This window comes from Phyllobates terribilis, unplaced genomic scaffold, assembly GCF_046119375.1.
Source record: "Phyllobates terribilis strain yellow unplaced genomic scaffold, ASM4611937v1 Scaffold_5__5_contigs__length_657084704, whole genome shotgun sequence".
Lineage (NCBI taxonomy): Eukaryota > Metazoa > Chordata > Amphibia > Anura > Dendrobatidae > Phyllobates > Phyllobates terribilis.
In genome coordinates, this window is record NW_027362765.1 from 44,964,294 (window position 1) to 44,990,996 (window position 26,703).

Sequence of the window (26,703 nt, forward strand, 5' to 3'; positions counted from 1 at the left end):
CACTTCAGGACTTCTCCCCAGTGAGCGGGTATAAGGCCTCCTGGTCTGTGTCTGCCTCTCTGCATGCTCCTGGCCAGCCTGCAACTGGGCCTAGCTTATGTGTCGTGCTGTTCCTTCACCTGTCGCTCGGTAGTAGGACCTTCTGTTGGCAACCACTCTCCCTGGACGCTGGGGCCTTGTGGTTCCTGGTCCTGTAATGGGTCTAGCTTCAGGTCAGCCAGGGACTTGTAGTCCTCCTGGGATGCCGGTGATCCCTACTGGGTATAAAGGAACCCTGTAGGCGCGGACCCGGTGTCCGGTTTGTATACTGGGGTGAGCCTATGATGCTCCTCTGCCCCCTCAACTCCTCTCTCCTCTTGCCTTCAGCCACACTCGGGACTTCAGAACTCAGCAGCAGACGCGCTGCGTTTTCGCTGCTCTCAGCGTCAGCACGCTCTCCAACAACTAACTGAACTGCCTGGCTCCACCCTCCATATATATATCCCTAACGGGCTCCCTCTGGTGGTATGAGGTGGAAGGGTGAAGGTGTTTGTATGTAGTGAGGGCCTCTTGTGGAGGAGTCCATCCATGCACCCTGGGTCCTGCGGTACCTGTGCGCAGCAGGGTGCCACATTCCCCCCTAGTACAATTCAGTACTCCTGGACTGAAGCATTTTTTTTTTCAAAACAGGTTAACAACAATAATAACAATTATAATAATAACAACAAGTATTAATAGAGTTACAGTATGTCCCGTAACCTGGTGTCCATTTCACCGGTGAAAGTGTAACAGGGAGAAACATGAGGGACCCGCCTGAAAACCCTCAATGTAGGCCCTGGGCGTGGCTACAGGGCATAAGTGATCCAGGTGCTGGACCACGTCTTCGGCCACGCCAAACGGGTTTTTGTTCTGTGGTCTTATAAGGGGGCACTTTTTATGAGTGCAACTATTTACAAGATCAGTTCTTGGCTGCTCACAGTCCTCAGCCTATAAGTCTCTGTACCCTGACGGGTAACTAAAGGCACATATTAATTTCAGTTTACATAATAAACAATATGCAATACCCTACTCGTAACTATTTACAGTGTAGGCACTTTATGCTTATTCCCTAAAGCGGGCAGGGATTTGTCCTTGTGTGCTGCGTGTGGACCTTCGTAGCACTGGGGTGTCACTAGTGTCTGTGCGTACCCTTTCTGTTAATCTAGCAGGTGTACGTGCTGGTAGATTATAGAACTGCCTTAATCTCTCTATGGGACTGGCAAGTACACTGTCCACTGGGCCTTCAGTCTCTGCTTCAACGGGTGATTCTCCTCTTACTGGGGACTCTTCCTGTTCCTGAGCAGGCTCTTCCAGGGCGCTTACAGGTTCTTCTGGTTGTTGATAGAAGTGTATCACCGGTACTATAACTGCTCCATCAAGTTGAGGTCAGTCCGCAGGGAAATCTCCTAGAACTGTGTGAAGCACTTCTTCCTTGGGTTCTTCTGGTGCTATAGGAGGCACTTCTTCTTCCGTTGTCTTCAGTAGACCTGGGCACACTTTCAAGTAGTCTCTTGAGACTGTTGCAGTTGTTTTATCTCCATCTTTGCTAATTAGGCAGGTTTTACTGTTGTCAAACTTGGAGTTCAACACTGTGTAGGGCTCTCTTTCCCACTGGTCATCGAGCTTGTGACTTCTTCTCTTCCACTTTAGCACTATCTCTCCAGGTGCCAAGGGTTCGGGTGGTGCATGTTTATTGTACTGTTCTTCCTGTTTTTCCTTTGCTTGGTTCAGACTGTCTTCGACACAGGCCTGTACTCTCCTGTACTGCTCTTGCCGATTTGTATCCCAGTCTTCAGTGGACATATCTGCTTCAGGTTCTACCACTCCGAGTTCCAGGTCCATGGACAACTTTCCAGGTCTTGCTCTCATAAAGTACGCTGGGGTACAATTAGTAGAACTCGCAGGTATGTGATTGTACAGATCTACCAGGTCAAGTAGTGTGTCTGGCCACTGGTTCCTTTCTTCCAAGGGTAAGGTTTTCAGCAGGTCTATGACGATGTTGTTCATTTTCTCACACAAACCATTGGTCTGAGGGTAGTACGACGTAGTCCGGATCTTTTTGCATCCGTACAGGTGGCAGAATTCTTTACACAGCTCGGCTTCAAAGGCAGGGCCTTGATCCGTCAGCACTTTGTCCGGGTATCCATGGGGCTTGCAGAAATATGCTTGGAACGTTCTTGCTGCAGTTTCTGCTGTCAGATCCTTGACAGGGGCTACCACCAGGAACCGGGAATAGTGATCCACCATGGTCAGGCTATAGGAGTAGCCTGACCTGCTGGGTGACAACTTAACATGATCCAGAGCGACGATCTCCAGGGGCTGGGTTGTCTTGATGGACTGCAAGGGTGCTTTCTGGCTGCCGTAGTCTTTTCTTCTAAGGCTACAGGGCCCACAATTCCGGCACCACCTCTCTATGGAGCTCCTCATTCCAACCCAGTAGAACCGGTCCTTCAGCAGGGTTTCCAGCTTCTTCCAGCCAAAGTGACCTGCTTGATCGTGGTAGGCTTCCAACACCATCTGGATATCGGTCCTGGGTACAACAATCTGCCACACCATTTCATGGGTCTTGGGGTTGACATATCTTCTGCACAGCTTCTTTCTGTAGATGAACAGCCGGCTTCTTTCATTCCACAGTTGCTTGGCTTGTGGAGGAGCATCCTTCTCCAGGTGAGAACCTTCCTGGGTGATCAGTCTTTTGATAAGGCTGACAACCGGGTCACTGTCCTGGGTCTCCTTCCAACTGTGGTGGGGTAGAGGATTCAGCATCCTTCCCTGACGTCTTCTGGTGACGTGTTGCTCATGGACCACTCCGCTTTGGTGGAAAGCAGGTAATTCAACTTCCTCTAAATCATCCACTTCATCCTTGGTGTCTGACTGGTGAGGCATCCTTGACAGGGCATCAGCATTGGTGTTCTTGTGACCTGCCCGGTACTTGATGGTGAACTGATAATTTGACAGTCTGGCCACCCAACGCTGTTCCATGGCTCCCAACCTGGCTGTCTCCAGGTGTGTCAAGGGATTGTTGTCAGTAAAAGCTGTAAACTTAGTTGAGGCTAGGTAATGCTTGAACCTTTCAGTGATAGCCCAGACCAAGGCCAGGAACTCCAGCTTGAAGGAACTGTAGTTCTCCGGGTTCCTCTCGGTGGGGCGTAGCTTCCTGCTGGCATACGCAATTACCTTCTCTCTTCCATTCTGCTTCTGGGACAGCACAGCTCCCAGTCCCTCATTGCTGGCGTCGGTGTACAGCGGGAAAGGCTGGCTGTAGTCAGGGTAAGCCAGGATTTCTTCACCAGTCAGGATTTCCTTCATTGCTGCAAAGGACTCAGTCTGCTCCTTGCCTCACTGGAATGGGGGACTTTTTCCTCTTTTGGACTGTCCTACCAGGAGGTCTTGTAGGGGTGCTACCTTCTTGGTATAGTCCTTTATGAAACTCCTGTAGTACCCGACCAGTCCCAAGAATTGCCGTACTTCTTTGATGCTTCTCGGTTCAGGCCACTTCTGGATGGCAGTGACCTTCTCCGGGTCTGGTGCTACTCCCTCTGAGCTGACTACATGCCCCAGGTACTGAACCTTCTGCTTGAACAAGTGGCATTTAGACGGCTTTAGTTTCATCCCATACTGGGACAATGCTTCAAATACCTCCGCCAGGTGCTTCAGATGGTCCTCATATGTCCTCGAGTACACGATAACGTCATCCAGGTACAGCAGCACTGTCTCGAAGTTCCGGTGTCCCAAGCAACACTCCATCAGCCTCTGGAACGTTCCGGGTGCATTGCAGAGTCCAAACGGCATACTGTTGAACTCGCACAGTCCCATCGGGGTGGTGAAGGCCGTCTTCTCCTGGTCTTCCTCAGCAACAGAGACTTGCCAGTACCCGCTAGTGAGATCCAGTGTAGAGAAGTAATTGGCAGATTTTAGTGCAGCCAGGGATTCCTCTATACGGGGCAAAGGGTATGCATCTTTATGTGTTATGCGATTAATCTGTCTATAATCTACACACATCCTCATGCTACCGTCCTTTTTCCTGACCAGGACCAGGGGAGCTGCCCAGGGGCTACAGCTATCCCTTACTACCCCTGCCTTTTTCATGTCGTGTAACATTTCCTTGGCTTTCTGATAATGTGCTGGTGGTATGGGTCGGTAACGCTCCTTGATGGGTGGATGGTTACCGGTGGGTATGTGGTGTTGTACCCCTTTAACCCTTCCAAAGTCAAGTGGGTGTTTACTAAACACTTGTTCATATTCCTGAACCACTCTGTAAGCACCGTGTTTCTGATGGACAGGAGTGGCGTCAGTTCCAACATGGAGCTGTTGACACCAATCCTCCAGCTGAGCTTCAGAGTCATTGTCCTCCTCTGTGTCTGGTGGGGTCAAGTATTCCACTGTGTGTATAGCATCATCATTCACAGTATACAATCTGGCAACAGTGGCGTATCTTGGTAATTTAACTTCCTCCTCTCCACAATTTAGGAGACGTATGGGTACCCTCCCATTGCGTACATCAACTACCCCTCTAGCAGTTAAGAGTGTAGGTCTGTGCTCCAAGCTAATGGGCTCCACTACTGCCTGGTAGTTCTGTCCCCTGAGACCTATTGCTGCCCTACACCAAATCAGCATCTCACTCATTGGGGGAATCACAATAGGTATCGGGTGTGTCACCCGTACATTACCAATCTCACCACCTGTTAGCTATACCTGTTGCTGGTACAGGAGGGCTCGAATCTCTCTCTGGAGCACCTTCCTCTGCCCTGGTTTGGCAGTGTCAGCAATCTGTTGGAGCAAAAACAACACTTCTCCCAAACAGTTACCAACAATATTTGTACCAAGTATCATATACAAGTCTGTATCACCAGGGTTAGATTCCACTACAATCAGTCCTTGGTCCTTTAGTTCCGCTCTCCCCACCTTCACTGTCACGTCCTTAACCCCTACAAGGTTAAGAGGAAGGCTGTTAGAGGCATACACAGAGAGGTTCGGGGCTGGCGGCTGGAGTTCATCTACGGACCAGTACCTTTTGTAGAGGACATCAGGTATGATGGTTACCTGTGAGCTGGTGTCCAGTAACGCAGGTGTTGCTATCCCGTCCAGCACGATGGACAGGAAAGGCCTTCCTCCTACGAACCGGGGTTACCAGCTTGATGGGCCTGGTTGATTTACTCCTGGGTGTCGGCCCTCGGCCCCAGGGTTTGCCCGTTTAAAGGACAGTTCCGCGCTGTGTGGCCTGCCTTGTGGCAACGGTAGCAGATGAAGTCTCCTGGAGGGCGACGTTGGTCCTCCCATGGGGTGGCGTTGTCCTCCTACGGGGTGGCATTGTCCTCCTTCTCGTCATCCAGGGGACATCCTCAGGGCTGTCGGCGAGTAGGATCCTTCCTTCCGGCTCGGGCTCCGTCTGTAGCTGCAGGGTGTTCAGGACAGTGGCCAGGGTTTTACTTAGCTGACGCACTTCAGAGCGCAGGCTGTCCAGCTCGCTAGGAGGCACTGTTTGCATTTTTGTTTCAGCCGTTAATGAAGGAGCAGTGGGTGCTGCGGGCACTGTGGTGGCCCCACCCTGGTAACGCTGGATAGCAGTCCCTGATGTTTCCAGGGGCTGTAGACCCTTAATAGCCATGTCCTTCAGGGTGTCAAAGGTGGCGTCTGGATGATCTAAAGCCCACCACCGTACAGTTCTGCTCTCCTCCTGGGACCTCAACCCCCGGATGAACTGTTCCGTCAGCATTTTATTCTCACCTTGTATGCTGGCTGGACTAACCTGTTTCAGGGTCCGCAAGGCTTCCTGTAAGCGTCAGGCATAGTCCCGGATACTGTCCTCAGGTTTCTGGGTGCAGTGGTAAAACCTCATCTGGAGATCTGTCTCAGTGCGGTTTTCAAAGACAGTTTGCAGTCTCTTAAAGATAATGGATACGGATTCCTGGTCTGCGGCTGGCCAGGTTTCAATTTCCCGCTCTGCGGCACTATTCAATTGTCCCAGCACAACAGCGGCTCTCTGCTTACCAGTCATTGAGTACATATCCAGTACACCGCATATTTTTCTCTTGAACCCAGACAGGGTGTCTGGTTTGCCATCAAACTGGGGAAGTCATTTTGCTCCAGGGATATATGGCAGGGCCATGGGTATCAACGGAGTCTCGACCCCTGCTGGTGGGGCGGCCGCTCCGGCCTGTGCAGTGCCGGGCGCAAGTTGGGCATCAGGAGCATTAACCGGTGCTCCGGCGGCTTGCTGGTCGTCGGCCATGGTTGCGCCCCCCTAGTAAACCGTAGCCTACCTTCTTTACTTGGATCGGGTAGGCCGCAGCTTCGCAGGCGTCGGTCTCCTTCCAGGACCTTGCGTCTCCCTCGCGGCTGACGTCAGAGCGTGTGCTTGACAACGGTCTCCTTCTAGGACCTGACACTTCCCAATTCGGCGTCAAGGCGCGAGGCGGGGCCTGGGCTTCGCGCGCTTCCAGTGGTTACGCCTCTCCGATTCCCACGGTTACGCCCCTCTTCTTCCCGCGCGTCGACAGGAAAATGGCAGATAATGGCGGGAAGCCTTGGGAATGGCGGGAAATCTTCACCACAGTAAGTGTTACAGTCTTTTAAGGCGCACAGTACTCGGTGGCAACGGGCTCAGAATCCTGTTCGTGACACCAGAAGTTGACACGCTCCCAGGGCAATGGGGTACTCGGTAGCCGGGCCTATGGATGCTGGGGGGGGGAGGGGAGGTAGTATTATGTCACAGTGGCTCGCCCCGTCCGTGGCCCAGGGCGGTCAACCAAAAAGGGGATTGGAACTTGGATAGATAAAAATAAAATAAATAGTTTGTGACTCCACCTGTGGTACCTGGTAAGGATTACCAGCGCTGCTGCAGACCTCCGGGGGGTGATGGGATGGCAGCTGGGATGTTTCCGCTCCCCACAGGTGGAGCCGGCCCCCGGGGCAGTGTGGAGTTTGATGGTGGTGATGCTGGGACTTGTAGTGCAGGCGGATGGCGCAGCAGGAGTAACTGACAGAGACAGGGGATTCGCTTCAATACCTTTACTGGTGCGGATGTCAGGTACGGTCCAGTGTACTCAGTAGGATGGGTGCACTTCAGGATTTCTCCCCAGTGAGCGGGTATAAGGCCTCCTGGTCCGTGTCTGCCTCTCTGTATGCTCCTGGCCAGCCTGCAACTGGGCCTAGCTTATGTGTCATGCTGTTCCTTCACCTGTCGCTCGGTAGTAGGACCTTCTGTTGGCAACCACTCTCCCTGGACGCTGGGACCTTGTGGTTCCTGGTCCTGTAATGGGTCTAGCTTCAGGTCAGCCAGGGACTTGTTGTCCTCCTGGGATGCCGGTGATCCCTACTGGGTATAAAGGAACCCTGTAGGCGCGGACCCGGTGTCCGGTTTGTATACTGGGGTGAGCCTATGATGCTCCTCTGCCCCAACTCCTCTCTCCTTTCTCTTGCCTTCAGCCACACTCGGGGCCCTCAGAACTCAGCAGCAGAAGCGCTGCGTCCTCGCTGCTCTCAGCGTCAGCACGCTCTCCAACAACTAACTGAACTGCCTGGCTCCACCCTCCATATATATATCCCTAACGGGCTCCCTCTGGTGTTATGAGGTGGAAGGGTGGAGGTGTTTGTATGTAGTGAGGGCCTCTTGTGGAGGAGTCCGTCCATGCACCCTGGGTCCTGTGGTACCTGTGCGCAGAAGGGTGCGAGGCGTGTGGAGCCGCATGTAGGATGGATATGGAACGGTGCCGCGTGTGTACGACATGCACGAAGCAGAGCCGTGTTTGTAAGACGTGTACGGAGCGGAGCCGTCTGTGTAAAATGTGTTGTAGTAATCGCTTCCAGCATTGAAAAAAATCTCATCATTGCGATTCTTGTTTATTATATGAACCATTTGTAATAACCTTTTTGGACTGTAAATGGAAGTATCTTACCTTTGAGATTATAGTAAAGCCTGTTTGAGACAATGTTATTTGATATGCAGTCTAGCAGTCAGGTGTTTTCAGTGAAATAAGTCACTACCTACCTATTCCAGTCCAGTATATTGTGTAACTATGTCCTGTCATCTAGTCAGGTGAGGTGGAGACTGGAGAGGATGGGGGTTGAAATCTTTAAATTCAACGATGGTTAAGGATGAGCTAACCCAAACTGTAAAGTTTGAGGTTCGTACCGGACACTAAGTTTGGTACTGAACCCTGTACAAGGACTTTTTACTGGAAGTCCGGTTTACTGTTTGGGTTCGGATGCCAAATAAAGTTTGCAATGCAGCCAATCACAAGGCAAAGTCGACCTGTCATTGGCTACAGCTGAATAAAGTGAAGGTTCTGGAGTGGCCATCTCAGTCTCGTGACCTCGATATCATTGAGCCACTCTGGGGAGATCTCAAGCGTGCAGTTCATGCTAGACAGCCCAGGAATTTACAGGAACTGGAGGCTTTTTGCCAAGTAGAATGGGCAGCTTTACCATCTGTGAAAAAAGACTTCAAGCAGTCATAGATGTTAGAGGGGGCAATACACGGTATTAAGAACTGGGGTATGTGAACTTTTGATCAGGGTCATTTGGATGCTTTTGGGTGTCATTAAGATTTAAAAAGAGAAAACACAGTAGTTTGACAATAAGTAGCTTCACCCAACCAATAACCATGTGTAGCGAAAAAGTTTTTTTGTTATCATTCTTTTTCTCTGAAACAAGGCCAAGAAAGGAAAAATTCTGCCGGGGTATGTAAACTTTTGAGCACAACTGTATATGTGTATTTTTAAATGTCCTTGTGTCTTTGTATGTGTATAATTTTTAATATTAATTTGCTTAATAAAGATGACAGTATGATATAAAAGCCTGTTGTGGCTACCCTTTTTGTAGGTTTTCAAAAACATGCAGATCATTAATGCCGAGTCTGTTGATTTTCTTGGAATCTACTGCACCAACTGGTAAATTGTTTGACATGTGGTAACATAATTTATACCAAAAACAGTTATTAATCTGGTTAGTCGTATTGGACTGCTATTATTTTGAACACTACTGTAAATGTTCTGAACCTGAGCACCACCTGCATGACGAGGCATATGAATTCCAACCACGAGGTGCAGTGGAGTACAGACTAGGGTTGAGCGAGTATGTTCTGTCCGAGTATGTTCTGTGTAAGAAATAGATATTCCTCACATGTAATAAAGCTGTCAAACAGTCACAAATCATGCACACGAGAGTGATTCAACCATATCACCGAACAGCTGTAAATACTCGGATCTCGGCCATAGCATTCTCGGCGAAAGGGTTAATAGAACATACTCGCTCAACACTAGTACAGACCTTAAAAAGCATGACAGATATGAGCCTCCTCCTGGCTCCCTCTTCTGCTGTGGTCTCGGCCTCTTCCTCCTGCTTACGATCAACAGGGCCACCTGTCTCCTCGCAAAGAGAGGATGTGACAGCACCACCACCAGTGTCACCGAGCATTTCCACAGCGTCCCATGAACATGTTCAGCTCTCCATCCCCAAACCCTCGAGAGAAATAGGAAATACCCCATAGCCACCCATGAGCTGTGGTCCTGAATGACAGCATTTCCAAATTACTGGCATTTGAAATGCTGCCATTCCAGTTGGTTGAGATAGACAGTGATGTTGGTGGCTGTCCTGCAGTAAGTTGATCCCAGCTGCCACTCCTTTTCCCGGCAGGCCGTCCCTGCCCTGCACACACATGTTGCAGACCAAATCAAGTGTGCACTGCACAACGCCATCAGTGGTGAGATCCACATAACCACTGATACGTGGACCAGTTAGCATGGCCAGGGATGTTGCATCTCCCTAACTTCCCACTAGGTAAATGCAGTGATGGCTGGGACAGAGGTGGAAGGCATACTAGCGCATGTCCTACTACCACTGAGGATTGCTGGACATTTGTCGGTCCATGTTGCCTCCTCCTCTGACTCCACTGCCTTCGCATCCAGTCACAGTAAAACCTGCACTATCAATTTCACAGCCACGGGGAAACGACAGCAGTCTGTTCTGAAACTCATCTGTTTGGGGGACAAATTCTACACTGCCAGGAGCTGTGGATGGGGGTCAAACAGCAAACAGATCAGTGGTTAGTGCCAGTAAACCTGAAGCCAGCCAGGTGGTGTGCTATAACTGGTGAAATTTCGTAGCAGCTCTAGCCGGTTTGACGTACATCCCTTGCCTAACCTATGTACTGAATTCTGTGGTGCAGGGCGTCCTTCAAGCATTTTGCACTTGATATGGATATGTATTGACCTGAATGAATTTTAACCATGAACTAAATAAATCTTGGCTTTTATTTACCTTTGGTGTCCGGTGAGCTGGATCAACCCCTTTCCCAGTCTTCCTGAAAAATTACTCACATATGTCAGAGCTGCTGCTAAAAGTGGAGGAAGTGTGTGCATGCTTTCGGCATTCACACCGTGAAGCTGCTCACCCATCTGCGCTGCAGCATTACTTCTGTCTTCCCGCTCACCGACTCATATGTGACGTACCAACAAGGTGGAACTTCACCTTGCATATGCTGGAGAGACTGTGCTAGCAGCAGGCAGTAATGGAGTTTCAGCTGCAGCACGCACGGGTGAGTCGCTTTGCAGAACAACACCCCATTCGGGACGTGTGTTCCGTTTTGAGCGTTACTATACCACTTCTATGCCTGCTGGTAAAAACACTTCAAACCATGATGGATGAGATAGATGGTTTTAACAGGAGGAAGAGGAGCAGGAGGAACAAGGACCATTCACACTTATCGGGTCTGTCATCCACACATGGCTTGGAGGGTGGGTTCCTGTATCAAAATTGGCAAGGTACACAATTGTCCTGCCAGGAGACAGTTTTGGAGGAGGAGAAAAAGTGTTCACAGCCGGGTGGCACTCACAGCAGCACAAGCAACACTGGAGCGTGGGATACAGAGGACTCAGACCGTACACCTCCCACCGAGGACAGCTTGTTGTTGCTTCTGGGCAGCCTGGCACACATGAGCCAATAACTTGTTATTGTTACCAGTGCTGATTACTAAGTGGCCACCCTGCTGGATCCTAGCTACAAGGACAACATACCATCATTACTGGAGTGGGATCGCAAAATCCATTAATACAAGCACACACTGGTAGAGGCACTACTGAAGGTGTTCCCACCTGTAATTGGATGCTTAGTCGAAGTACAAGGCAGAGGAGGAGGAAGTCGTCAACGCAGCTGGGGCAACACCATTACCTCGAAAGACAAAGTTAGCTTAGCCAAAATGTGGCAAAACTATCCCAGCACGCCACAACAATGGATTCCTCCTCCCCTGGAACAGTCATACCATCTGCTCCATTCACTCTCTATCAGACTGCCGGATATTGCAGAGTATGAAGCACAGCTATCACCATCAGTGTCATTGAGAATGAATGGAACGGAAGAACGCATGCTCAGTGGTCATGTTCCAAGCGATCAGGAAGTTATTCCCTATCTTGTCTTGGAGATACTATCCCCTATCTTGGAGCTCTATGTTTCCCTGTGACATTGTTTATTCCACGAGAGTGCTGCAGCCGATCAGCAGGTGAACAAAATTTTGACAGGGAGGACAATTGCTTTTTTTAAGACACATTTTTGTTGTGAAAGATTTACTTTTTTTTCGAAGTTAGAAGCAATGGCTTTTTTATCGCTGTAAAAAAAGGTTTTCTTTTGGCAGCTCTTTCAATTTTTTTTTTTAATTATATTTTTCCTGTGCAGAGTAGAGTTGTCAAGCAAGGTGTGGGAAAGACCAAGTGCAACACAAAGGGAAGAGGGAAAGGGAGCCCAGACAATAGAGTAATGGGGAGTGGAGACCTCCTAGGCTGAACTGATATCACCCTGACTCCCCTATCGTCCCTATATTGGTTCTTCCCCAATCGCCGCACAGGAACCTAAGCCCTGTATTTCCCTAGCGCTTGGCCCTGGATAGGGAAGGGGGGGATGAGCACTAGTCAGTCCCACTAACAACTAAGCAGACTGCAGCAGCTCCAAGCCTTCACAAGGAAACATGTGAATATCACCAGCACCACCCTGCTGCAAACAAAGTATTTAAACATCCAGGGCTGGGTGTCAATTAGCAGGAGGGAGGTAGCTGCTCGGTCCTAGAGTGAGACAGAATCAAGAAAGTGCCTGTAATGCCAAATGAAGAGATCTTCCGCAACCAACTGCAGGGTGACTGTCTGTCACATCTGACACACTGTGACAGTACCCCCCCTTTACGAGTGGCCTCCGGACACTCAGAACCAGGTTTCTCATTATAAGGGGTGAGAAATGAAGGAACCAACCTGGGAACGTTCACCTCTGATGCTGAAACCCACATCTTCTCCTCTGGACCATAATCCTTCCAGTGCACCAAGTATTGTAGGGAACGACGTTGGGGACGAGAATTTACAATCCTCGAAATCTGAAACTCCAGATTACCATCAACCAGTATTGGGGGCAGCGGGAGGGGTGAGGGCTCAAGAGGTTCCACATTTTTTGAGTAAGGACATGTGGAAAACATTGTTGACCATAAAAGCCTGAGGAAGCTCAAAACGAAACGCTGCTGGGTTAATGATGGCGGTTATTTTATAGGGACCAATAAACCTAGGACCCAGTTTCCAAGAAAGGACTTTCAACTTGATATTCTTTGTAGACAACCACACAAAGTCATTCACATTCAGGTCCGGACCTGGCAAGATTTTTCTGTTAGCCATACGTTCATAATTGTCTCCCATGATCTTTAAATTACTCAGAACAACCCCCTCACCCCCCGTCACAGCAAGGAGAGCGAAGAAGAAAAACGTTCCTCCTCAGGAAGGCACGAATCTCCTCCTATAGTAAAAGGTACCAAACTGTGGATGGTAACCGTATGCACCAAAGAACGGTGACCTGCCAGTGGATTCTTGACAAGTATTATTAATGGCAAATTCTGCCAGCGGTAAGAAGGAATGTCCAATCCTCCTGATTTTCGGAGATGAAACGCCTGAGGTAGGTCTCCAGATTCTGATTGATGCGCTCGGTCTGTCCACTCTATTGAGGATGGAAGGCTGAGGAAAAGAACAGCTGAACCCCCAGTCGAGAACAGAATGTTTTCCAGAACTGGGAAACAAACTGGGTACCCCGATCTGACACCACATCGGAGGGAACCCCGTGAAGCTTCACGATTTCATTTATAAACACCTGAGCAAGTGTCTTGGCATTAGGAAGTGCAGGTAATGCGATGAAGTGAATAATTTTACTGAACCTATCTACAACCACCAGAACCACCGTTTTGCCTGCAGAAACTGGTAGGTCAGAAATAAAATCCATGGACAAATGTGTCAATGGCGTGCTAGGGATAGGTAGCGGAAGAAGAGTACCAGACGGATGGGTATGTGATACTTTAGAATGTGCATAAATACTACAAGCAGATACATGTTCAATCACATCCCAATGCAACCCCAGCCACCAAATACGACGAGAGAGGTGCCTTACTACCTGGCTGACCAGCAAGCACGGAATTGTGATGTTCCTTAATTGCTTTGTGGCGCAAATTAGATGGTACAAATAACCTTCCTGAAGGTCAGTAGGCAGGGGCGTCCCCCTGAGCCTCCAACACCTCACCCTCCAGTTCAGGAAACAAAGCCGAAAGGACTACCCCCTTCAGCAATATCGGGGCAGGGTTCTCATGGTCACCGCCACCAGGGAACCTCCAGGACAAAGCATCAGCCTTGACATTTTTGACCCCTGGACAAAAAAGTGACAACAAAATTGAACCTAGTAAAAAAACAGGGAGAATCTGGCTTGCCTGGGGTTGAGACATTTAGCGGATTGGAGATATTACTGTTGTAACTGACCATAAGAACCTGTCATAGGATGGACAGCCCCCTCCAACCAATGTCGCCATCTTCGAACACTAATTTGATCGCCAAAAGTTCCCTATTACCCATGTCATAATTTCTCTCAGCCGAAGACAATTTTTTAGAAAAGAAAGCGCATGGACGCCATGTACCTGGGGACAGACCCTGAGACAACACAGACCCATCCCCCACTCTGTCGGGTTGACAGAGTATAGGTGCTGTGGCAAAACAATTCTTTAAGGAAGAAAAATCCTGGAAAGAGGCATCCGACCATTTGGAAAAATCAGACCCCTTCCTAGTCATATCAGTAAGGAGTTTCACGATTACTGAGTAATTTTGGATGAATTTCTGGTAAAAATTTGTAAAGCCCAGAAATCGCTGTAGAGCCTTCAGGTTCTCAGGACGGTCCCAATCAAGGACTGCACTGATCTTCTCTGTATCCATCCGAAAACCCGAAGATGACAACAAGTACCCCAAAAACTGCACCTCCTGAATGGCGAAAATAAATTTTTCAAGTTTGGCAAATAGTTTATTATCCCTTAATATCTGGAGCACCTGTTTAACATTGTGTCTCAAAATCAGGTGAGTAAACCAAAATATTGTCCAGATAGACCACCACCAACCTCTCCACCAAATGACGAAAAATGTAATACATGCTGGAACACCACAGGTGCATTGGTGAAACTGAAAGGCATAGCCAGACTCTCGAAATGCCGTTCAGGGGTATTGAACGCTGTTTTCCATTGATCCTCTTCTCTGATTCTAACCAGATTGTAGGCTCCCTTTAAATCCAACATGGAGAATACCTTAGCTCCCACAACCTGGCTGAACAAATCTGAAATCAGAGGAAGAGGGTATGATCTTGGATGGTAATTTGGTTCAATTCCTGGAAATCTAAACAGGGACGTAGGCCGCCTCTTTTTTCTTCACAAAGAAGAACCCTGCAGCCACGTGCGAAGATGAGAACCTAATGTGTCCAGACTTTCCACAAGGAAATCCTTCATGGCTTGTCTCTCAGGGCCAGAAAGATTATACAGTCTGGACTTTGGTAGTTTAGATCTGGGGGTCAGGTTAATAGGACAGTCACATGCACGATGAGGAGGCAAATCCTGATACCTCCTCTCAGAAAAAAACGTCCTCAAAACCAGACAGAAAAGCAGGTAATATTTCAATAGAGACTGTAGCAAGGGAAATATCTAAAGTTATCATGGCAATAATCTCCCCATTCAATAATCTCCCTGATTTGCCAATCCACCAACAGATTATGCTTCACCAACCAGGGAAGACCCAAAACAATTGGGGTGGGAAGATCGTCCAGGACACAGCAAGGGATTATCTCACAATAAACCGACCCCACCCTCAGTTTTACATTATGTACAATCTGAGTAAGTGCTTTCTGTGCAAGTGGCATTGAGTCTATGACGAAGACAGGAATGGGCTTAGCTAAAAGCAAGCAAGACCATGAGTTTTCACAAACTCTGCATCAACCATGCTGACTCCAGCTCCACTGTCAACAAACACAGAAATTTTCTCTGTTTTGCTCTCTAGCACCACCTTTTCTGTCAGGACAAACCGGGAACTGCAGGTTGGCGATAAATGTACCCCTTGCTTATCCAACTCCAGACTACCAAGGGTTAATAGAGTCTCCTTTTGCTTAGGAATCGAAGGACAGGCCCCGATAAAATGTCCCTTTTTCCTACAGAAAAAACATACACATTTTTTCTTGCGAATCTCCGGGGAAATATATGAAGCAGAGGCACCCCTTAACTGCATAGGTTCCTCCACCTCCCCAGTACTGGTTCACCACCAGACCGCTCCCCCGGCAGAGGTACATAACCCCGACAAAATAACCCCGGAGAAGGTGGTCTCACCCGCCTATCCCGAAGGTGTTTATCAATCTGTATTAGCCAACGAGTCAGCGACATGGCAGCCTCCATTGACTCAGGGGTTTCATATACTGCCAAAGCATCTTTCAACCTTTCAGTAAGACGCTCATAAAATTGGCTTCTAAGGGCTGAATCATTCCATTTAGAATCAGTTGCCCATCTACGGAATTCAGAACAGTAGGTCTCCACTGATCGATTTCCCTGCTGAAGGCGACTTAGCCTCGACTCAACCAAGGCGACTCGGTCAGGGTCATCATAGATGAGGGCCAGGGTCCCAAAAAAACCTCCACAGACTGGAGACAAACCGAATCCTGCGGTAAAGAAAAAGCCCAGGATTGAGAATCTCCCTGCAGCAATAAGATCACAATTCCCACTCGTTGCTCCTCATTTCCAGAGGAGTAAGGACGAAGTTTAAAGTACAGTTTGCAGGTCTCCTTGAACACAAAAAAACTGTCCCTACCTCCTGAAAACCTGTCCAGGAGGGCAACCTTAGGTTCAGGCTTGACAGGCCTACCTGCAGAGACCCCCACATTAGCGACCAGTAGATGCTAATGCTGTTGCTGAACCTCACCGCGGAAGTTATTCACCTCCAGAGACAGACAGCGGAACTGCTCTGTGAGGTCTGCAACAGAAACCATACCAAGGCGAAAAAAAAGCACAAATAAACCCAAGTGTCAGTTTTTGTTTTTTTTCTCTAAAATGTGCACAGCCGGTGATAATGTCACAGAAGGTGTGGGAAAGACTAAGTGCAACATGAAGGAAAGAGGGAAAGGGAGCCCAGAAACTAGGGTAAGGGGGAGTGGAGACCTCCTGGGCTGAACTCATATCACCCTGACTCCCCTATCGTCCCTATATTGGTTCCTCACCAATCGCCACAGAGGAAACTAAGCCCTGTATTTCCCTAGCGCTTGGCCCTGATAGGGAAGGGGGGGGATGAGCACTAGTCAGTTCCACTAGCAACTAAAGACAATAAGGGAGACACACACGGGGACAAGTAACTTAGCTTGAGCCGACTTCAGAAAGATTACACCAAATGTCCCCCTAACACCAGAGAGAAAGTAAACAGACTGCAGCAGCTCCAAGCCTTCACAAGGAAACATGTGAATATCACCGGCACCACCCTGCTGCAACAGTAAAAGTATTTAAACACCCAGGGCTGGGTTCAATTAGCAGGAGGAAGGTAGTCGCTGGATCCTAGAGTGAGACAGAATCAAGAAGGTGTCTGTAATGCCAAACGAAGAGATCTTCTGCAACCAACTGCAGGGTAACTGTCTGTCACATCTGACACAGCCGTGACAAGAGTTCCTCCAAGCAGCAATAGAACAGTATGGAACATGGTGGACAGGCAGTCAGCAACAGTGGGATCATTGGCCAATGATACATAGCCAGTTTCAACAGTCAAAAATAGCCAATCTGATCATTCATGAGACAATGCTTTGTGAAAACCCTCATTTGCACAAATGTAATGTTCACTTCAATGTGATGATGCCAAATTCTGTGCTGAATACCTTTTCTAACATTATACTGCACAAGTTCTCCTAGTTCCACACCCTCCTCCTATAAATGACATTGTTCATGCCGGTCTCCAACAACCCCAGGACGGCTAGCAGTATGTGAAAGCTGTTTTTTAATCAATCTATTCTTTCATCAGTGAAAGAATAGAAATTCAGGGGGATGATATTGTTGATGCGATAGTCGAACCTACTGACAGATCTGGTAGTTTCTTCGAAGGACCTAAATAGGTGACAATTGTCTTGGATGAGCAGCCAGAAGCTGAATTCAAAGTAATAGGTCTTCTGTTCTGGTAAGTGAAGTAATAATTTACCTCTTTCCTCTACTCGTACAGACTGTCCAGCTTGTGCTAGCTATTCCATCCACAGCTGGAATGTCGCAGATAAGTCTCACTGCAAGATCATTCTATAACTGTAAAACCATGAGATGATTCATAGCCAAGTAATCTCGACTCTTCAAGTCATAAGCACAATCAGCACCAGCCCATTTTGGACATAAGCCATGCAGGGCAAATGGAGAAATGGGCTAAACACTGGCTCAAAGTCACAGTGTGATCAAAGGTAACGTCATCCTGCTGTGGCATGCGTTTTCTATACAACATCCATTGCCACTTTTTCTTTTACTGGACTTTTTTAAATAATGCACCACTAATCCTGCACTGGTTATTGACTTTCGTTATTCCCTAATTTGTAACAGACTGATCAACATTAAACATTAGTGTCTGTTGCATTTACATCCTGTTACTATTACTTTTTTACTAAAAAATGCCCCAAATAATATTGGGTCATGTTTTTTTTAACTTGAAAAAGGCACCAGTCTGTCGCCAAAATGCGTTGGTGTAATAAAAAAACCCTTAATTTTATACCATCGAGGATTCTTCCAAATTTCTTATATATTTCTGTGGGAAGCCCATCAAGTCCTGGTGATTTGTTATTAGCCAAGCCATAGAGGCTACTGCCATTTGTAACTCCTCCAGCAGTAATGGTCTATTTAAAAATTCTTGATCTTTACCGCTGAATGTCAGTAGTTTGATTTCCCTCGAGTAAGATAAGATCTGTTCTCTATTAAATTGAAGTTTGGATGTATATAGATCTTTATAAAAATTCTAGCAGAGTGTTTGAGATCTGGTCAGTCTGGTTTACTACCACACCATCAAGAATTATTAATTTCCACAAACCCAGCATAGGTACCGTGATCTCTCCACTAAAGTGAAATATTGGGTAGGTGCAGCAAAACTAAGAAACTAGCCCAAAGCCTAAAGTTGTAGAGTGGTCTTAGGTTTCATACATATTGCATAGCCTGCCAGCTGAGATACGGGAGACATTGTGCCCAATAGGAAAGCGCATCTTGTCCATTCCCCTGCAGCCAACAATAAAAGTATTTGGCTATACGTGTCCACCAATGCTTTGTTACTTCTCACTGTTAAAACATTTCAGAATCTTTAGAGTTACTACATCTCGTAGATCGCAGGAGATACAGTAGACACTCATTTTATGCATCTTAGTCTAGTTCTGGTATTCAAACTTGTTAGACTGAAATAATCGACCTTCTTTTTTAGGGGATTAGATTTTTACTACCAGCTACCCTAGAACATGCTTGCTAAGTATCAGAAGAGATAGCTTAAAGTGTTCAAAGCAAACATTTAATAACAATTGGTAACAGGTTTTGAATTACAATTATAGCCACAAATATAAAATACACGTTAGATTCCAAATAAATACCTATATATCACTTTAGAGAGCCAATGTTACTCAGTAATTGCAAATATTTCTTAATCATTGTTTAGTGGTCTAGACTGTGTTCCCTTTCTTTTTCTCTCAGATTGCTATAGCCTTACTGTATCTGCTATACAAGCCTGATGGCAAAAAAAAGTGTCGGTCGAAAATGTAAAAAAAATAATGCAATCATTTAGAAATCTCTTTTTGCCATATTTTATTCACAATAGTACATAGTAGATAGATCGAATGGACTGAGGCAAAATGGAAAACTGTCCTGTGGCCAGATGGATCAAAATTTGAAATTGTTTTTGGAAACCAAGAATGCAGTGCCCTGCAGACTCAAAAGGAGAGGGACCTTCCAGTTCAGAAGCCTGCATCTCTCATGGTATGGGGGTATATCGGTGCCTATGTCATTGGCAGCTTAGACATATTGAAAGGCACTATCAATGCTGAGCAATATATCAAGGTTTTAGAACAACATTTGCTGCATCCAGACAACATCTATTTCAGGGAAGGCCTTGTATATTTCAGCAAGACAAAACTAAACCACAAACTGCATTCAGCACAACAGCATGACTTATCAGAAGAAGAGTTCTGGTGATGAACTGGCCGCCTGCAATCAAGACCTTTCACTAATTGGTGTGTTTGGTCTTATTAATTTATTTGTAATCCTGCCTGAAGAAGGAGCCTCTGTGCGTCGAAAGCTTGCATATATATTCTTTTTTAAGGTTAGCCAATAAAGGTGTCACTCCGAGAATACTTTTGTCATTTTTGGGCATAAAAGTATTTACACATAAAGAAAAAAAATCCAACAAAAAAGACTACATGTTGTTGAGCAGCTAGAGTCCTATATATGACAAGAAAGGGACACCATTCATTTTCTAAAACTGAACCAATTGTTCTCTTCATCTCCCAGATGTTTACAGACTATTGTAAAAAGAAGAGAGGGTGCTGCACAATTGCAGACATAGCCCTGCCTCAATTTTTTTGAGATGTGTTGCCCCCATCAATTTCTAAATTTGTTAATTTTGTCAAAGAAATGGAAAAATATTTAACATTCATCTTGTGATCTGTGTTCTATTGGGAATAAAATAGGACTTTAAGAGATTTCAAAATTATTGCATTCTTGTTTTCTTTACATGTTACCCAGCGTCCAAACTTTTTTGGAATTTGGGTTGTTTGATATATTGCACTATTTGAAATAAAAGTAAATGACTACTTCCCTTTGTGCATTTGTTGATGCTTAAGTAGATTTTTTTTGTGAACAAAACATTTCCCACATTCAGAGCATAAAAGTGGTTTTGATTCTGTGTGAGTTTTTTCATGGTCAACAGGACTGGATGCCTGATGCCTAACAAGGCCTGATTTCTGGTTAAAACATTTTCCACATTGTGAACATGAATATGGCTTCACCCCAGTGTGACTTCTCTCATGTCTAATAAGATGTGATTTCTGAATAAAACGTGTTCCACATTGTGAACATGAATATGGCTTCTCCCCTGTGTGACTTTTCTCGTGTCTAACAAGATGTGATTTCTGAATAAAACAAGTTCCACATAGTGAACATGAATACGGCTTCTCCCCTGTATGAATTTTCTGATGCCTAATAAGATGTGTTTTTTGGTTAAAACATTTTCCACATTCTGTGCATAAGAATGGCTTCTCACCTGTGTGAATTCTCTGATGTGTAATCAGATCAGATCTCTGTTTACATCGTTTCCCACATTCTGAACATGAAAAAGGTCTCTCCCCTGTGTGAATTCTTTCATGTTTAACAAGGCGTGATTTTTCTGAAAAACATTTCCTGCATTTAGAACATGAATATATATTCTCACCTGTGTGACTTATCTGATGTGTAACAAATTCTGAAGATGAAAATTCCTCTACTTCTGTGTCACTTTTCTCATGTTTGACACTATCTGATCTATCTATAAAAAAATCTATACATGAAAATGGCTTCTCCTCTGTGTAAGTACTTTGATGTTCCAAAACACCTTTTCCGTTGATTCTATATTGCATAATAGTCTGTAATGAATCAGAAGATAGGAACTGTTGAAAGGGTTCAGATGATAGATCTTTGCTGTAAAGCTCCGAATGTAGGTCTGGGATAATTGCATGCTCTTCATCTTCATATGCACCTTGTGTGATACCATGATCATTTGCTTTAAAATCTGAAAACATCACACATCCCTCCGAGCTTCTTATAGAGTCATCTAAGGAGAAAGAAACTGAGATTTTTTTTTAATACCACTTTGATATTATATAAATATTGTATAATATTTTTGTATGAAAATCAGCACATACCGTAACTAACAAAATGTAATTTAAAAGTACTTAATAACCACCTTTTGATAAACACTGCGTGGTGTCACATAGTATTATTGAGTTTGTGTTATTAACGCATGTTCTTATAATCACTGTGATTTTGAAACCACTATGAATACATAACAAAAACTGTATAATAGTTCAAAGCTTAGAATAGTGAAACAAAAGTGTAAATTATGTAAAGTATATAAATGGAGATTCAGATAGGATATTTCCTGGCCATTATCTGGCTACACAGAAAGGGATGAACTTTTCCCTTTCTAGTCAAAGAGAATTAATAGGTTAGGTAGTAATAATAAAGTAATTGAATTCCCCAACTCCTAAGAATGGCGTTATATTGACACAACACTGGATCTACATTCCTAACTGCAGAGTGACTGTATTATGGTCAAAAGCTTGAAACTTTGACACTGACTAGACTTATGTGCAGAGTCTAAAGTTGGCCATATACTGTAGATGGCTAACAGTCAAACAATGTTTCGACCAATCTTCCAGCCCACAGCTATCTCAGCTGTCTCTTCCATGCACAGGCTGAGCACTCCTATGTTCTCTAAGAAAGCCTTCAAGGAAGCACAGTATCTACTTTGCGTCAAGAACATCTGCAGTTAGTTGTCTCGTAATTAGTGAATAGATTGACACTGAGCAGCCTAAGGCGAGAAGTCAATGTAGTAGCTCATATGAACATTTTTATTTTTTTTTTACATGGACCAATGTTCCACGTGTAAAAAATCGCATCACGCAATACTTTTATCCAAATTTCTAAGTCAATAGGGCCGCAAAAAAATACATCACATACTGCTTTCCTGAGAGCCCTGGGTAGGGCTGTCTGCTATTTGAACCCATGACTTCCACTGCCAGTCAATAAGTTCTGCTTACCTGGTCTATAGTCCTAGTCCTTACTCCTACACTTGTGTGTAGACTTGTGCCTCCCGATTTATCCCGTTTTCTGACCTCACCTTGTATTTTGATCATTGATTTTTTTCCCTGATGTGACCTCGTAGTATGAATTCTACGTGATGACCTTTCTTGCTGTCAGCTTGCTCCACCAGTCAGCAGCTGACTCTGTGACCTCAGCCCAGGCGTCCCTGTGTAAGTCCAGATGACTGTACAGGAGTTAAAGGGTGAAGGCAAGGGCAAACTCTGTCATCTGGTAAATGGAGTAGCGTGCGCAAAACCTGTCCGTGGAAGCAGCTGCCAGGCTTCCACGAACAGTGCAACCGTGACAAAAGTAGCAGATTTAAGAGAGGCAGCGACAATTTAAGACAGTAAGTAACTTGGTTATAAAACCGAACCTTCCCTATACAGTCATGGCCAAAAGTATTGGCACCCTTGAAATTGTTGCAGAAAATCAAGCATTTCTCCCAGAAAATTAGACATGTTTTGTTATACACGTTTATTTCCTTTGTGTGTATTGGAACAACACAAAAAAAACAGAAGGGAAAAAAGGGCAAATTGGACATCATTTCACACAAAATCCTAAAAATTAGCCAAACAAAATTGTTGGCACTCTCAACTTAATATTTGGTTGCACACCCTTTGAAATAAATAGATGCAATCTCTCATTTCCTATAACCATCAACAAGCTTCTTACACCTCTCAACTGGAATTTTGGACTACTCTTTTGCAAACTGCTCCAGGTCTCTCATATTTGAAGGGTTCCTTCTCCCACCAGCAATATTAAGCTCTCCACAGGTGTTCAATGGGATTTAGATCCGGAACAATTGCTGGCCACTCTCCAGCACTTTGTTTCCACCCATTTCTGGGTGCTTCTTGAAGTATGTTTGGGGTCATTGTCCTGCTGGAAAACCCATGACCTAGGACGCAAACCCAGCTTTCTGACACTGGAACACTGGAAACTACATTGAAACCCAAAATCCATTGGTAATCTTCAGATTTTATGATGCCTTGCACACAGGCAAGGCACCCAGTGCCAGAGGCAGCAAAGCAACTCCAAAACATCTTTGAACCTCCACCATATTTGACTGCAGGTACTGTGTTTTTGTTCTTTGTAGGCCTCATTCCATTTTCAGTAAACAGTAGAATGATGTGCTTTACAAATACGTTATATCTTGGTCTCATCTGTCCACAAGGCACTTTCCCAGAAGGATTTTTGGCTTATTCCTGTACATTTTGGCAAACTGCAGTCTAGCTTTTTAATGTCTCTGTGTCAGCAGTGGGTCCTCCTGGGTCTCCAGCCATAGTATTTCATTTCATTCAGATGTTGACGGATAGTTCGCGCTGACACTGATGCACCCTGAGCCTGCAGAACAGCTTGAATTTCTTTGGAATTTGATTGGGGCTGCTTAGTCACTATCCCGACTATACTGCGTTGCAACCTTTCATCAATTTTTTCTGCCGTCCAGGGAGATTAGCTACAGTGCCATGGGTTGTAAACTTCTTGATTATGTTGCGCACCATGGAAAAGGGTACATCAAAATCTCTAGAGAGGGACTTGTATACTTGAGACTGTTGACATTGTTCAACATTTTTGATTCTCAAGTCTTCAGACAGTTCTCTTCTCCTCTTTCTGTTTTCCATGCTTAGTGTGGTACACACAATGCAGAGATTGAGTCAACTTCTTTCCTTTTTTTATCTGGTTTTAGGTGTGATTTTCATATTGCCCACACCTGTTACTTGCCACAGGTGAGTTTGAATGAGCATCACATGCTTGAAAGAAAGTTGTTTACCCACAATTTTGAAAAGGTGCCAACTATTTTGTCCGGCCCATTTTGGGGGGTTTGTATGTTATTATTTCCAATTTGCCTATTTTTCTTCAGTTTTTTTTTCTGTGTTGTTCCAATACACACAAAGGAAATAAACATGTGTGATTGCAATAATTTTCTGGAAGAAATATTTAATTTTATGGAACAATTTCAAAGGTGCCAACACTTTTGGCTATGACTGTAGATGTTTTTATAGACAACCAAAACCTATATTTTGAAAAAAAATATTGTGACTTGAATATCAATATTTGTCAGGAAACCTTCATATGTTAACAGCAGCTACCAAATTCTTGTGGTCCTCTATCCAGATGTCCTTGATATTTATTATTGTATTTTATTTACACTTTTGTTATAGCATTGAGAATAATTGAGAGGAACCAACTATTTAAGATGGACTTATCTACCAGATTTTCTTTTTCTCGTTCGCGTAAATTGCATTGCTGAAGTTAAGTTTTTTCTACACAGATATATTTCATGTCCATGTTTGTTTTTTATCATCTATAGCAATATCATTCATATTTTCATCCATATTTAGTATTTTGGCAGAAGGGGTGAATCTAAAGCTGAAAAACTGACAGACCACAGAAATCACAACAAATAACACAAAAAGCTACCAAGTCAGTGAATGAGAAGAATCCGTCTCTGCATTTAGTAGTTACTGCTCACCTGGGTCATTATCTTTAGGAATCTCCTCTTTACACCACTCATCATCCCTCACATATGTCCCTGTAGTATTAATATGGGTCAGATCTTCACCCTGAAACAAATATTGTAAACGTTACAGACATATGAACTCACATCTACAGTGGATATAAAAAGTGTACACACCCTTGTTAAAATGCCAGATTTTTTGCCATGTAAAATAAATCATACCATCAAAAATGATTTCACAGATTTTTCCACCTTTGCCTCCCATAGTCTGTACAATTCAATTAAAAAATACACATTTTTGGATGGAAAAAGAAAAATAATAAACTAAAATAATGTGGCGGCATAAATATGCACACCCTTAAACTTTTACTTTGTTGAAGCACTTTGAATTTATGAGGACTAGTATCGGCAATCTTTGCTCACTCTTTCTTACAGTATCTTCAAATTTCTCATATGAGAGATGTGTGGGCATTTCCTGTGTACAGCGTACCTGCTTATTATGCTTAGGGTCATTGTCATGCGGAAAGGTGAAAATCATCTTTATCTTAAGCTTTTTAGCAGAGGCCTTATGGTTTTGTTGTAAAATTGACCGATACGTGGAATTGTTCATAATTCCCTTCACCCTGACAAAGGCCCTAGTTCCAGCTGTCAAAAAACAGTCGCAAAGCATAATGCTGCTTTCACCTTGCTTCATTGTGGGGATGGTGTTCTTTTGGTGATGCACAGTGTTAACTTTGCGACAAACATACTTTGTGTAATTATGGTCAAAAAGTTCAACCTTGGTCTCATTAAACCACAACACTTTTTCCCACATGCTTTTGGCAGACTTGATATAGATTTTGACAAAATATACAGTGCCTTGTGAAAGTATTTGGCCCCCTCGAACTTTTCTACCTTTTGCCACATTTCTGGCTTCAAACATAAAGATATAAAATTCTAATTTTTTGGGGAAGAATCAACAACAAGTGGGACACAATTGTGAAGTGGAACAAAATTTATTGGATATTTTAAACGTTTTAAAAAAATTAAAAACTGAAAAGTGGGGCATGCAATATTATTCGGCCCCTTTACTTTCAGTGCAGCAAACTCACTCCAGAAGTTCAGTGAGGATCTCTGAATGATCCAATGTTGTCCTAAATGACTAGTGATGATAAATAGAATCCACCTGTGTGTAATCAAGTCTCCGTATAAATGCACCTTCTCTGTGATAGTCTCAGGGTTCTGTTTCAAGTGCAGAGAGCATCATGAAGACCAAGGAACACACCAGGCAGGTCCGAGATACTGTTGTGGCGATGTTTAAAGCAGGATTTGGATACAAAAAGATTTCCCAAGTTTTAAACATCTCAAGGAGCACTGTGCAAGCGATCATATTGAAATGGAAGGAGTATCAGACCACAGCAAATCTACCAAGACTCGGCCGTCTCTCTAAACTTTAATCTTGAACAGGGAGAAGACTGATCAGAGATGCAGCCAAAAGGCCCACGATCACTCTGGATGAACTGCAGAGATCTACAGCTGAGGTGGGAGAGTCTGTCCATAGGACAACAATCAGTCGTACACTGCACAAATCTGGCCTTTATGGAAGAGTGGCAAGAAGAAAGCCATTTCTCAAAGATATCCATAAAAAGTCTCGTTTGAAGATTGACACAAGCCACCTGGTAGACACACCAAACATGTGGAATAAGATGCTCTGGTCAGATGAAACCAAAAATTGAACTTTTTGGCCACAATGCAAAACGATATGCTTGGCGTAAAAGCAACACAGCTCATCACCCTAAAACACCATCCCCACTGTCAAACATGGTGGTGGCAGCATCAAGGTTTGGGCCTGCTTTTCTTCAGCAGGGACAGGGAAGATGGTTAAAATTGATGGGAAGATGGACGGAGCCAAATACAGAACCATTCTGGAAGAAAACCTGTGGAGTCTGCAAAAGACCTGAGACTGGGATGGAGATTTATCTTCCAACAAGACAATGATCCCAAACATAAAGCAAAATCTACAATGGAATGGTTCAAAAATACACATATCCAGGTGTTAGAATGGCCAAGTCAAAGTCCAGACCTGAATCCACTCGAGAATTTGTGGAAAGAGCTGAAA

General features: G+C 45.0%; 1 protein-coding gene and 1 pseudogene across 1 annotated transcript in view; both read right to left on the reverse strand.

Moving 5' to 3' along the window:
* The window catches only part of LOC141271883 (uncharacterized), a 235,008-nt gene that overhangs the window by 154,961 nt on the left and 53,344 nt on the right, over positions 1–26,703 (reverse strand). The gene's annotated exons all lie outside the window — the stretch shown is intronic.
* LOC141271432 (uncharacterized) overlaps positions 1–26,703 on the reverse strand; it is a 310,526-nt pseudogene that overhangs the window by 85,873 nt on the left and 197,950 nt on the right.